We start from the raw sequence: 12,801 nt of genomic DNA, 5'->3' as shown, positions 1-12,801 counted from the left end.
TGGTGAGCTGTCTGTCTGGGGGGTGTCTGTCTGGGAGTGGGGGGAGTGTCTGTCCAGGCATGGGTGAAGCAAAGCCAGCCATGGTCCAGGAGCTGCGTGGTTCCCCCTGTCAGTGAAAGTCCTAAAGCTTTAGAGTCAGAGAGAGGTCTCGGGGTGTTCTCCACATCCATACCCAGGGGTGTGGAGCCCCCCCAAACCCCACAGATCTCCTCCATCCTTCAGCCCCCAACACCAGCTGCAATTAATGGTCAGTTTAAATAAACCTTTTGCCTACAGGGATACAAGATGGGGCCAACATGGACCAGCAGGGGTTTCAGAATCAGCCCTAGGAAGGAAACTGTCTGTTGGATTTTTGGGTACTTCTACCCATGGATGGATTCTCCATGCTTTTAATACAAAATGTCCCTGTCCATGGCAGGGAGATAGAACAAGATGACCTTTAAGGCTCCTTCCAACCCAAATTATTCTGTGGTTTTGTGATCCCTGCATCCTGGCCTCAGATCCCTCTGGCTGGGAAGGGTTATCCAGGGACGACAGCGCAGCTCCGTAACCCGGGGGAGTTCCGCAGATGGAGATGCCTCTGCTTTGATAAGGCCCTTCAGAAGCTTGATTTAAAGCTTGCAAGCCTCTTCCGAAACACTTTTGAGCCTAATTATTTTTCAAGATGAAAGGGAAAAGAAGAGCCCCAAAGCCTCCTCTTTACTCCTCGCTGTTGAGGTAAACACTTGAGCCAGCTCCGTGTGGAGAAGATGCCCCATGGCCCAGCACAGCCCATGCATTGCAGATCCCAACCACCACTGCACGCTCTCCCCCTGCTTCCTTTCCTAATTGTATTCCATTTCAAGATTATTGAGGAATAATTGCATTACCAAAGGCAGCTCAATCTGGCATTAAGGAGCGTTCTCCCCCCTGCACATCTCCGAAGGTCCCAGCCCCGGCGGTAATGGAGCTTACCGCAAGCACTCAGGGAAAGAGCTCTCAGCACTTCAGCTCAAACACTTATTTGCTTTGAGCACATCCTGGGTTTCTGAATCTCTTCCCTCCTTTCAAGGCTCACATTTGCCAAGAGCACACCTGGGGCAATGGTGAAGGAGATGGGTGTGCTGCAGGGGTGTTGGACGCGCTGTGGGACAGCACCACGTGCCTACAGGATGGATGGCATTCCTCTCTCCATGCCCCAGCTGGACAGAACAAACCATTGCTGGAGATAAATTAGGTCTTTGCAAGAGGCAGAGCAAAGGGATTGAGTGCAGCAAAATATGTGCAAGGAGGATGCACAGCAATACTGCAGCCTCACTGCCCCTCTCCCCTTCCAGTCCCCTGCTCTGGAGAGAGCATCCCCATCCCACCTGGAGCAGGAGCCGACCTTTCAGGACAGCCAGCAAGGTCCTCTTGGTTTGGAGCCAGGTCTTCCTTCAGTACTTTGATCCCCAATCCCTTTCGGCTGCCGCCACTGTCTGCCTTGTGGTCCTTTATCAAAGGCTGTCTTGAAACCCAGATAAGGGGTGGCGTATGCAGGGAGGCTCCCACCCTCACATGTGACCACTCAGACAGGCTGTGGGGATCAGCAGAGCCCAGCTCTGCCCTGCTCACCCATCTCTGCCAGGAGCCAGACCCACCCAGGGCAGCGATAACAGTGTGTGTGTCTGCTCCAGACTGAGCTCTGGCTCACGTGCTCCAGCAGTGACAATGTGCACAAGGGTGGCACTCAGACATCACCAACGGGGCCACACAGACATCATCCATACCCAACGGTGCCATACAGACATCATCCATACCCAACGGTGCCACACAGACATCACCCATAACCAATGGTGCCACACAGACATCACCAACGGTGATCACTAACAGTGCCAATGGTGCCACAGACACATCACCCATTGCCACACAGACATCACCCAGTGCCAACAGTGCCACACAGACATCACCAATGGAGCCACACAGACATCACCAATGGAGCCACACAGACGTCACCATACCCAACAGTGCCACACAGACATCACCCAGTGCCAACAGTGCCACACACACATCACCCTGGTAAGGTGCTGCACAGAGGAACAATATGTCTGTCTGAAACGTGTGGTCCTCAGAGAGAGGTCAAACATGTGGCATTTGGAGCCAAATCTGGAATATATTTTGGCCAGTGCTTGGGCTTGTCAGCGTTGCAGATGGAAGAGCTGTTGTCACAAGCCTTATGACAAATGTTCTGCTGAGGTTTTATGTGAAGGTCTGAAAAGGCTCCAGGAACAAGCTCACCTTCAAGCTAGGACAAGGTCTGGATTTGGCACCACCCCTCTTGTTCCCTTGCAATGGGCTGAGCAAAGGCTGGGCTGTCCTTGGGGGCTCTGCACCAAGTGTGGTGTTCCTGCAGGGAAAAGCTCTTCCTGGCAAATCCAAACCAGCTTTGCAGCTGGGTAAACTGAGGCAGGAGCAGACAGGGACTTGTCCCAGGTGACCCTGCAAACCTGTCTTCTCCTGTTGGTGCTCCTGTCTACCACTCACCCTTTTAACTCTGCTAGAGCCATTTCACACCCTTGGGTCCCAGTACAGCCAGCAATGCCAAGTGATAATGATTTATTATTATTGTTATTACTCCTGCTATTATTATTGCTGCCTAGATAATCCCCTGTCAGAATATAAATGTGCCTTCCCTTCCAGCGTGAGAGTGTCCTGCTTAATGATGTTGTTTTCCTCTCACTGGTACCTTCAGCTCTGACATATCGAACGTTAATGGCACCAGGAGAGCTTTGGCTGTGCTGCTTCTTCAGAAGACAGGTCATTATAGCATCAGCCATCCTGCTACGAGGACTGCCCTGCCCTCCTCCTTTATTAAGATTTGCCTTTCCTTGATTAAATTAGCTTGAACGTGCTGCTTCCGTGGAGGGATGGATGCCTCCATTATCGCCTCTTCCTTCTGAGAAGGACGGGGGGAAGAAAATACAACGTGGCCCGGGATAATTGAATGAAAATTTAATGAGCACTTGCGAGAACACGTTAAGAGAAATGCCAATCGATAGAAAACTGATTTCCTGTTTTTAGCACCAAATGGACTCGTGCTGGAGAAGTCATTCCCTTCCACCTGTAGCAGGAGTAAGAGGAAAGGCTGGAGCAGCCAGCCTGCCCCGCTGGCAAACACGGCTGAGAACCTGGGACTCAGAGGCAGAATTAAGTTATTAACACACTGGTAATCACCTCCAAATGAGTGCCCTGGCTGCTGCTGTACTCTGGGCAGAGCAGGTGGCTGTTGTAGGAGGAATAACAGCTACTGGCTACAGAGGAACATGAATGGAGGCTGAGCAGCCCCTGGCACCCAGCTGCATTTCTCAGCTCAGTTTAACTCTCCAGCATTAACCAGCTAGTGAGATGGTGAGTGCAGGCTGTGTGACTGCAGCCATTCCACAGCGAGGATGTGGCTGATCCCATCACTCTCAAAGCTCTCACATGAGCAGCTCACTTCAGGGGTCCAGCCCCCGTATCACACACATTCCCCTCCCCAGGGACACTGTGGGGAATGGCCTTTCCTGTGTCACAATTGCCTCCCTGGCTGACCTCAGATACATCCTGGAGCAAGATTTTCAGAGGGGCACCATGCCAGGTTCGGACAGATAGCACATGTCCCAGCCTGGGTTTCCCAGGAGCTCAGCCCATCACCTTCTCCAATTTAAAGCTGTGGCAGCTGAATCCTTAAAGAAATGGCAATGCTTCTTCTTTTGGGACCACAGGCATCCTTGGTAGTGACCCACAAAGGGCACTGGAGCAGCCCTGTGGACAATCAATCCTGTGGACAATTTCTCAGTAAAACTGGTCAATAAAATACAGCTACCTGAGAAGAAGAGTGCAGTTTGCAGGTCTCTGCCTTCTGCTGTTGGAAAATGCTTTTTTTTCCTTTCTGATGAAAAAGCAGGAGGTTGCACAAAAGCTGCACTTTATTAACAAAAAGAGTCCCCATACAGGGCTCTTGGCATGCAGTGGGGGCATCTCCCTACCAGCCCCCCCAGCAGGGCACATGCCACGGCTCCTCACTCCTGCAAACCAAGCTCCTGCAAACTCAGGCCACTTTTCCACTTGTTATTACCATCTTCCAAGAGGAAAGGATGTGAGCAGCCGTTGTGGCAGGAGAGAAACCCGGCTGCCCCACACCACGAGACTGTCCCCGTGTCCCCAGATGGCCCCGGAGCCCTGTGGAGAGGCCTTTGGACACACTGCCACTCTCATGTGCACGTCCCACAGCCCATGCCCAGCTCATGTCTGAGCTCCACTGTGCCTGGGAAGCTTTGGTTTCACCCTAGATGCCCCGAGCAGGAGGGGACCCCGGGAACCCCCACCCTCCCACAGCTGCCCCGCACAAAGCAGCCCATTCTCAGCAGCCCCAGCCCTGCTCTGCAGCAGTAAATATTGCATTAGCTGCGGTGGGCCAGGCCTCCGGGCCCTTTTCCAGCTTGGCAGGCTCCTCTCAGCCGGCCAGCAGAAGAAGCAGGGATTATGTGAACTGGGCACAGAGCGAGAGGGGCAGAAAGCAGCCTGGGGGAGCAAGAAGTGCTGCCAGGGCAGCACTGGGTCATCTCTATCCTGCGTTCTGAGCCGTGATGGCTGACAATACCCTTGTGCCACATGTGGCTTTGGTGGAGTCACAGACTTCCCCCTGGGGAGAAAAAAAAGAGGAAAAATATAGTGATTTTTGGACTGAAGCATTTGGGAATCAGAGCCGAAAATCTTCAATCTGAAAAGGGCTTTTCCGCTCCCAGCGATGCTCTGGGGTTTTGCCGTCGTGATTTTGAAACTTTCTGGAATTTGCCGGGTTTTGTTTCTGCTTGCTGGGAAAGGTCACAGCTTCCCAGGCAGGGAGGGAGAGCTCTGCTTTCTGGCACAGCCCTTTGGACCCAGCCTGCCCTGGAGTGCCCGCTGTGGAAGTCTGGGGCAAGGGGAACCTGGGGAGACAAGACAGAGGCATCAATAGATCACTCCACCAACAAAGCCTACATGAAAAATCCAATTATAGTGGGGCAAAATAAATCCAAGGTGGTCCTTCCAAAACTGCCTGGCTAAGTGAGTTCCCGGTCCTGACTCTGGCGTTTCCCCTCCATCCTGTGCACAACAGGCCTTTTGTTAAATTTCACATCCTGAAAGAATTTAATAGCATTTTTATTTTTAATCCATCACATGTGTTTTGTTTGGACTAATCCAACGGGGCTCCGTTCACAAGCAGCTCTTTTCCAACATCACTAAATTTCTCAAGGCTTAACCTGTTGACAGGGACGGGATGTGTTCGGCCCGCGTTACGCAAGCATCACTGGGTGCACAAGGACTGGAGCTCGTGAGCAGATGGAGCAGGCAGGGAATTTTGCTGAGGATGGCAGGAGAAGGGGATCCTTGCATTGCTGTCCCCCCTTTCTTCCAAAGGTGACCTCAGGGCTGCTCAGCATCTTGCAGGAGTTTTGCACTGACTGCTGCTCCTGCAGACCAGACTATGGGGTTTTGCCGGGGAGGAACTGGAGTTGCCACCGCCCAGCTGAAGGACTGAGCCTGGAACTGTGGAAAGCAGCAACACTCATGTCCCTTAATTGCTGTAATTTAATTAAGTCCTGCCGTGGGTGCAGCCAGGCAGGAAACCAGCCCATCCGCCGTGAGCTCAGGGCTGCTACATAGCCACAAGACATTCAAGCACAGGTTTAACTTTAAGCCTGGTTTGAAGATTATCTCTGCTTATAAAGGTGTTCACTCCTGAGGTGGTGTGTCCTCAGGTCCTGTTGCTTTTCGGCAGCATCAGGCAGGGGAAGGCTTGTGTGCTGGGCAGCAGAGCAGGCAGGAACGGCCTCAGCAGGGTTGGGGAAGGGCTGGGGAGCCCACGGGCTTACACTCGCTGCAGATGCGCCTTTGAGCACATCTGGATCCTGTAATAATCTGGGCCGTGAAGAAAACGCGCCGACGCGAGCTCACACCCCCGTGAAGCGCCTTTGTGCGATCCCTCAGAAGTGCCTGGTGCCCAATCTGCGGATTGCTGCTCTAATGAACTCCAGACGTTGTTTTGAACGTCAGACAGATTTCAGTCGCTGCTGCAGAAGATGTTCCTCTCCCCATCCCTGCGCGGGAGCGGGAAGCAGGGCTGGGATGGCAGGGCTCAGAGATCCCTGCGGGCTGCGTGCCAGGGCTGTGCAGTAAAGCTGGATGGCGGCGTTCAGAGGACAATAGCACAGTGAGAAACCCCACTTCAGACACTCCTTGCTCAAGAGCAGCCCAGCCAAGAAACCGCCAGCCAGTCGGGTTTTATCGCTGCAGGGCTGAGCCTCAGCCCCCGGCACGGCTGCAGCCAGCACGCCTGGCGGCCCCCTGGGTCACGTCTGCATGCCGGGCTCTCCCGGGCTTGGATTTGAGCTGGGAGTTTTTTAAGGGGCACCAGGTTGTCCTGTGATCATTATTTCTATGTGCAGGTGACCATTTGGTTTAAATCCAAGCTAGAAAATGATGACATTACAACATTCCCTCCCCGGCAGGCAGCTGGCTGCTGCTGAGGCCATGAATGGAGTGAGAGCATTTTATACAAATCCATTTGTTTTGAGCTCCTCGGTGACAAGCAAGCAAACTTCCCTCCTTGCAGTTAGTGCTGGCAGCAGGGGTGCTGCATGCAGGGATGTCCTGGCTGTGGGTGGACACAGCTCTGTAGGAACTCCCTGGACTTGATGGCCAGTTGAGCTTCTGAGCATTGTGGTGAGTTTCCATCCCGAGCTCCAGGGTCTGGAGGCCTCTGAAGATTTGCTTTGATCAAAATATGAAACCAAAGGCGGGATAACCTCTCACGTGCTCAAGTTTGGTCCGTAACACAAGGCAAGTTCTGGGAGACCTTTATCAAAGCTATGAGACCTACTGAGGGCAAACCAAGGCCATCATCACTCCCAGAAACGTGCCTGCCGAAAGGGACAGCAGGATGTGTCCCTACCAGCCACAAGGAACAGGGGACAGCAGCTTTGCTATTTACCAGTGCTTAACAGAGCAGCTCCATGAGGCTTTCAGGAGGTCTGGAAGGATGCCTTGACCCTGAGGTCCTACAGCAGTCACCTGGTGACAGTCAGTGGGTGCCCTGCATTTATTTATCCCCCTCCACAAAATCCCTGAGCAGCTCAAGCCAAACCACTGTGGCCCCCTTCTTAAACCAACCAACCAACCCTGGCATGGCGGGGCTTGGAGATCACCTGGTAGATCACTTTGGGGTGGGTTCTGTGTTTGGGTTATGTTTGATATGCAGTCAAAATTAATCATCTGACAAATCCAGGCTTTGTCACAGATTTGCAATAAAGCCCCAAACTGGAGGAAAATTCTGTTCTGGGTGGAGTCCAAGGGTGCTGCATTGCACAGGGATCATGTGCAACTAATGGATTTATTTTGTCCCTGGGAACTGGATCCCTTCAGGCCAGCTCCCGGGCTGGGGCGGCACAAACCCCAGCCACTCCCTGAGAATAAACCTGGCTGGATAAACTGTGAAGAACCAGCAGACAAACATCTCATTCACCAGCTCTCCTGGAAAAGCCGTCGGGATAACAGCCCTTGCCAAAGCCACTGCAGCCAAGGCATTTCTCCTCGGCACACAGGAGCAGGCAAGGATGAGCCTGGGGGCCAGGGTGACCCGGGAGGAGATGGGCTGATAGGGCTGGCAGGGGCTGATAGGGCTCAGTGGGGTGGTCTGTTTGCTGTGTGGCCGTGGGAAACCTCCCAGTGTGGTGCTCATCTCAATGGGGGAATCTCTCTGCGTGGTGCAGGGAAGGACAGCAGTGCTTCTGCTGGGAGTTCCAAGGACAAAGTGAGGCTTTGTGTGGGGAAGTAGACTTTAGTGTGGGGAAAAAGGGATTGAAGAATGGCCAGTGAAAGCAGGGAGAGCACTGAGGCCTCTTTGTGTCCTGGCAGGGCTGCCCAGATCACACTGGGGACATGGTGCTGGGAACATATTGGGAGCACATTGGAGACATGAGATGAGCTGTGCTGGCTGCCCTGGAACAGACCCTGCCCGGCCTTTTTCCGGCTTTGCAAGGGAGAGCTGTCATCCCTGCAAGCACACCCTGTGCCCTTGTGCACTGCCATGCTCACATGCACCTCTGCTCCACGTGCAGCCCCCCACGACCAGCCTGGCATGCCAGGACCCACCTCTTACCAGCACAGTGCCCTCATTCCTGCTTTTTGTGGGGTGATTTTTCCCTTTTACCACTTCTTCTGCCCAGATCCCAAAGTACTGCAGATTCAGGCCTGGCTAACTGGGGTCAGCCTGCCTAATTTAACAGCACTCAGTTTAGGAAGAAAAGGGTCACATGCTGTCACATAGATGAGTCCAGAGCTGCCCCAGGGCAGAAGGGTCCACGTGAGGCAAGAAGGGATTTGGCCCAGGATGGGACACTGCCAGGGATGCTGCACTCCAGTGCTCCCTGAGCTCTCTCCTCTGTTGTATCTGAAATTGTAACTTCCTCACACAGGGAGAAGCATCCCCCAAAATATCTGACCTGCTGCTGCCTTTCCTACTGGGAAATCCCTGTCCCATGAGCTGAGCCCACTCAGGTGCAGCCTCTGCTCAGCAAAGCATCCTGTGGAGGAAGTATGGGATCCAGATGCCAGGGGTAGGGTTTGATTTGCTTTCAATACAAGGCATAAGAAAAGGTCCAAGCAGAGACTATTTATGGATTTTAATGAAAATAATATGTTGCCTTGAAATGAGGATGTTAATTAAAAGGCTCCCGCTGCTGTTTATCGCTGGCTGGGTCTCTGGCAGCAGTAAAGAGAGAAGGGAATGGGGGAGCTCATGCCAAAACCTCCCCGCAGGGAAGGTGGATGGTGCTGGAGTGGGATGCAGGGCTGGAGCATTCCTGCTCTTCTCTGCTCTGAAAAAAAGAAACTCTCATGAAAGCTGGGCCTGGCAAGTGATGGTGCTGGAAAAGGGGACTGAAACCCAGGCTCTGCTCTGGCTACTCACAGCACGTGAGTCTGGGCAAACCCTGCCCCAGCTCCCCTGTTTACTCAATAATTTCACACAACAGCATCCTTTAGAGAGATAGAATTTTTGTTTTCCTTCTCTTCGTTAGGAATGAGACCACTACGCAGACAAAGAGGCACCATGCACATAAAAACTTGCTACATCTTGCCTAGAGGCAGCAAATTTAAAAGCAAAATTGAATTCTTAAGGCCCCATGGAAAGTGACTGAACCTGCCATGCAAGGTCTGCTGGCACAAAGGCAGGGACGCTAAATAAAAACCCCTGGGTGAGTACTACAGTCTTCTGATATAGATCCAGCAAGCAAAGGCAGTGGGCTGGGAGGCGGGGAAGAGCTCCTGAGGTATTTTTTCTTGTCTGGAAAAGAAGGATGATCACGGCTCAAGAGGCATTCAGCTGGTGAAGCATCCTGTTTGATTGCCAGCTGTTCCCCCTGTGTGCTGGCTTGCTGGGGTTTCTGCAGTTCCCCAGTTCCTGGCCCTGCACAGCCTTGCCCCCCTCTGCAAAACCCTCTGGGTTCTTTGGAGGGTTTATGGGTTGAGTTTACCCCCAGGCACTGAGCATTGCCCTTGCCTTCCTCCTCCAGAGTTGCTTTCTGGTGATAGCTCAAACATTGTTCTTGGTGTGAGATTTCCAGTCCACTTCCATCCGTCAGAGCTTGGATTTCCTCTCCTTCCCACCCTCCTTTTCTCATACAACCCACTGAGACACCAAAACCCCAACTTCCACTGCAGGGAAGTGGGTATGTGAGCTCAGGACTGGGCTCCTCAGCTGCCCACAGAAGGGCTCACCCCAGCACTCTCCAGGAACGTTGGCTGATGCTGAGAAAGCCAAAATCTATAGAGAAAATATACTGGGTTGCTTTATTAAGAAATAATGCATTAAGAGAGCTTCTGTGGGCTTTGGCCTGCTTAATACAGAGCTTGGGGCTAAAAGCAATGTCAAAGCCAAGACCAACCTATTACTGGAGGTAATTCCTACAATGTCCTATTCAATTGCTGGTATGAGATGTTCAGAGGCCTTCCAGAGGCTGTCCACATTTTTTTCTCCTCTCTCTTTGCACATTAATTCTCACCCAGCCCATCTGTGGCTGCTCTGTCCCAGGAGTGCCCTGGGTGTCCCCCCATGCTCAGGGAGGACAGGAGCAGGCAGGGACGTGCCCAGCATGCCCATGCAGAGGTGGAGCCCGGGGTCCACATGGGCTCGGTTTAAATGGTGCTCGGGGGACTTTGCAACAAACAATTAGACATGTTTACTCATGTATTTGCCAGAGGTGCCTCCCTGAGCTCCCAGTAAACAGCATCAAGAGCTGCTTCTCCTCCACAGAGACTTCCCAGGGCAGATCCTGACTCCCCTGAGGCTTGTGGTGGGGAGGGACCACGTTACAGCAGAGTGTGGCAGCAGGATGGCCAGGTCCCACTCGTCAGAGGGTGGCAAGTTTGTATGGATGGTGAAGAAAGCGAGAGTGCAGCCGTTCACCTGTATCGACCCCAGCTCCTGCCAGGCTCAGCCACATCAAAGAGCTTGTGGGGATTACTGAAAATTCGAGTTGAGCTGCGTGAGGCAGCGGGCAGGCTTGGCAGGGCTGGTCTCGCTGCCTGCCCATGGGCACGCCAAAAACAAATGCATTCAAACATTTGGTTGGAAAATGGTTTGGGAATTTTTTTTTTTCAGGGTTGTTTTCTCTTTTTTTTTTACTATTTTTTTTTCCTAGGTCTGGAAGCCATGGATGAGTCATGTCCCAGCTTTCCTCAATGAGAGATCTAAAGCAGGTTAAAAAAAAAAAAAAAAGCCAAGCAAAACACGTCTGTTGTTTTAATCACGGCTAGGTTTCACAAGACATAGCTGGTCTGGGCTGTGATGCAACTGAGTCTCTTCTTCCAAGTCACACACAAGGATTTTTAAGTTTCTTCTGAGATCCTTTACCAGACTGGCAAAGCTGGTACATGCACCCTCAGATTCCCTCAGGGGCCTCTGTTGCTGTACGTTTGTGAGCTTGTAATATCCCAACATGAAAAGCAGGATTTCTTACCTTAATTTGCTCCTCTCCAGCACTGGTCAAGGCAGTTTCTGTTCTAATTTGACCTAGAAGCCACTGCAAACAGCTGCCCACCAAGGCTGCCCATTGGCAGCCAAAGTGCCAAGGGATTTAGGAGCCAGGGCCCCATGGATGCCCATGCTGGTGGTCAAATGCAGTTTGCCTCCTTCCTGGCTTAGTCCCTGTTGTGTGAAGCATCTGTGTGTGTGTGGGGAGGCTTAAAGAGTGATTTATTTTGCCTGTGGGAAGGTGGAGAGCTGCAGCCATGGGGATTTCTGATATAAAGCAGCAATCGATTTTTATCTGGGTGTAAAACCCTGCCAGGAACCAGGGCACGCTGTGGTGTGCAGGCACAGCCAGCATGGTTTGCTGCTCTGGGAGAGCCTGGGTGAATAATGCACCAGAGAGAGGCTGCAGGGCTGGCTGGGAGCCTGCAAAGGCAGGCAGCTCTGGAAGCCTGGCAGGAGGATGCTGGAGCAAAGGGCAGAGCTGGTTCCTCCTCCAGCAATGAAGCCCAGATGCAGAGCTGCTGGGTGGGTTTTTCTTCTTTGCATTTAACACAAATAAAGAGCTCACAACCCTGGTTTGCTCCACTTCACCCACCCCCTCCCCTCCAAGAAAAAATCCCCCCCAACGGTGGAGTGAGTGGGAATATTTATGAACTGTGAGAACATCAACCACAATGTTATTTTTAAGTTTGTTTTTGATGAGCAGCTCTGGCTTTTCCACGACATAAATCAGCTGCTGAGTTGTGTTCAGTGCAAGGTTGCTTTTTTGATGTGAAGGTGATATTTCCAGTGCAGGGAAACACCCAGAGAAGGCTTACATCCTGCGGAATGTCATGCTGGGCTCTTCCCATCTGCAGTCAGGATCATTTGCCATGTGTTATCATTTAGAAACGAGCTCTTCTCATTTGGCCAGGCAGGAAAAGTGGTTGGAAAACATCACAAACCCACACAGCCTTTTCCTCCCTCCCCTGTACCCTGTATCTCTTGGGGGAACAGGGCAGCAGACTGACATAGGGTCCTCTGTAACGTTTGGCAGCCCAGATCCAGCCCACGAGCCACCAGAGAGCTCCTGGTTGTCCAAAATGAGTGTGAGCTTCCCAGTTAGCTCCAGTGGCACCAGTTCTGAACCTCCTGGGAAGTGTAAAGACAACCTTGCTCCCTCTCCCTGCACAGAGATTCCTGCCTTCACCAGAAAATGATTGTTTTCAATGTCTGCAAACATCAGCTCTCAAAATCTGCCTCTCTACAATGCGTGAAAAATGTAACCCTGGCCTTGCTATGAAGAAAAATATACAACATAGAAAGTACTAAACCTGGTTCTTGTATTACAGGTGTTTTCCAAAAATGGCTTTCCTTCCAACACAAGGCTAACACCGCTCACATGGGCACCTACTTCCCTTGTACCAAACCCAGAACTTGCCTTGCTCAAAGGGAAAATGAGCTCCAGAATTCATTCCTGAGGGATGTGCAGGCCCAGGGATGTCCCCTTGGGGGCCCTGCCCTTCCCCCCAGCAGTGCAGTGGGCCTGGGCCCAGGGTCCCTGTGGGAAGGGGGAGCTGGGGTCTCATCAGCTGCAGGATTCACTTAGAGATCTTGGATCAGGGATTGTCTTTGTATTCCAGAAGCCTGGAATAGACAGAGCAGTCTAAGGAGTCTCTGGGGTCTGTGTGTGCAGACTTCATTAGGAATCAAATGCACCTTTACCCTGGGGAGTTTAGAAATGTGCTGTTTGATGGCAGGGGTGAGCAGGCCCTGAAAGCACAAATGCAAGCATGTGTGTTTGTGTG

Source organism: Melospiza georgiana, chromosome 14 (genome assembly GCF_028018845.1).
Source record: "Melospiza georgiana isolate bMelGeo1 chromosome 14, bMelGeo1.pri, whole genome shotgun sequence".
NCBI classification, from domain to species: Eukaryota; Metazoa; Chordata; class Aves; order Passeriformes; family Passerellidae; genus Melospiza; species Melospiza georgiana.
This window is presented reverse-complemented; position numbering follows the sequence as displayed.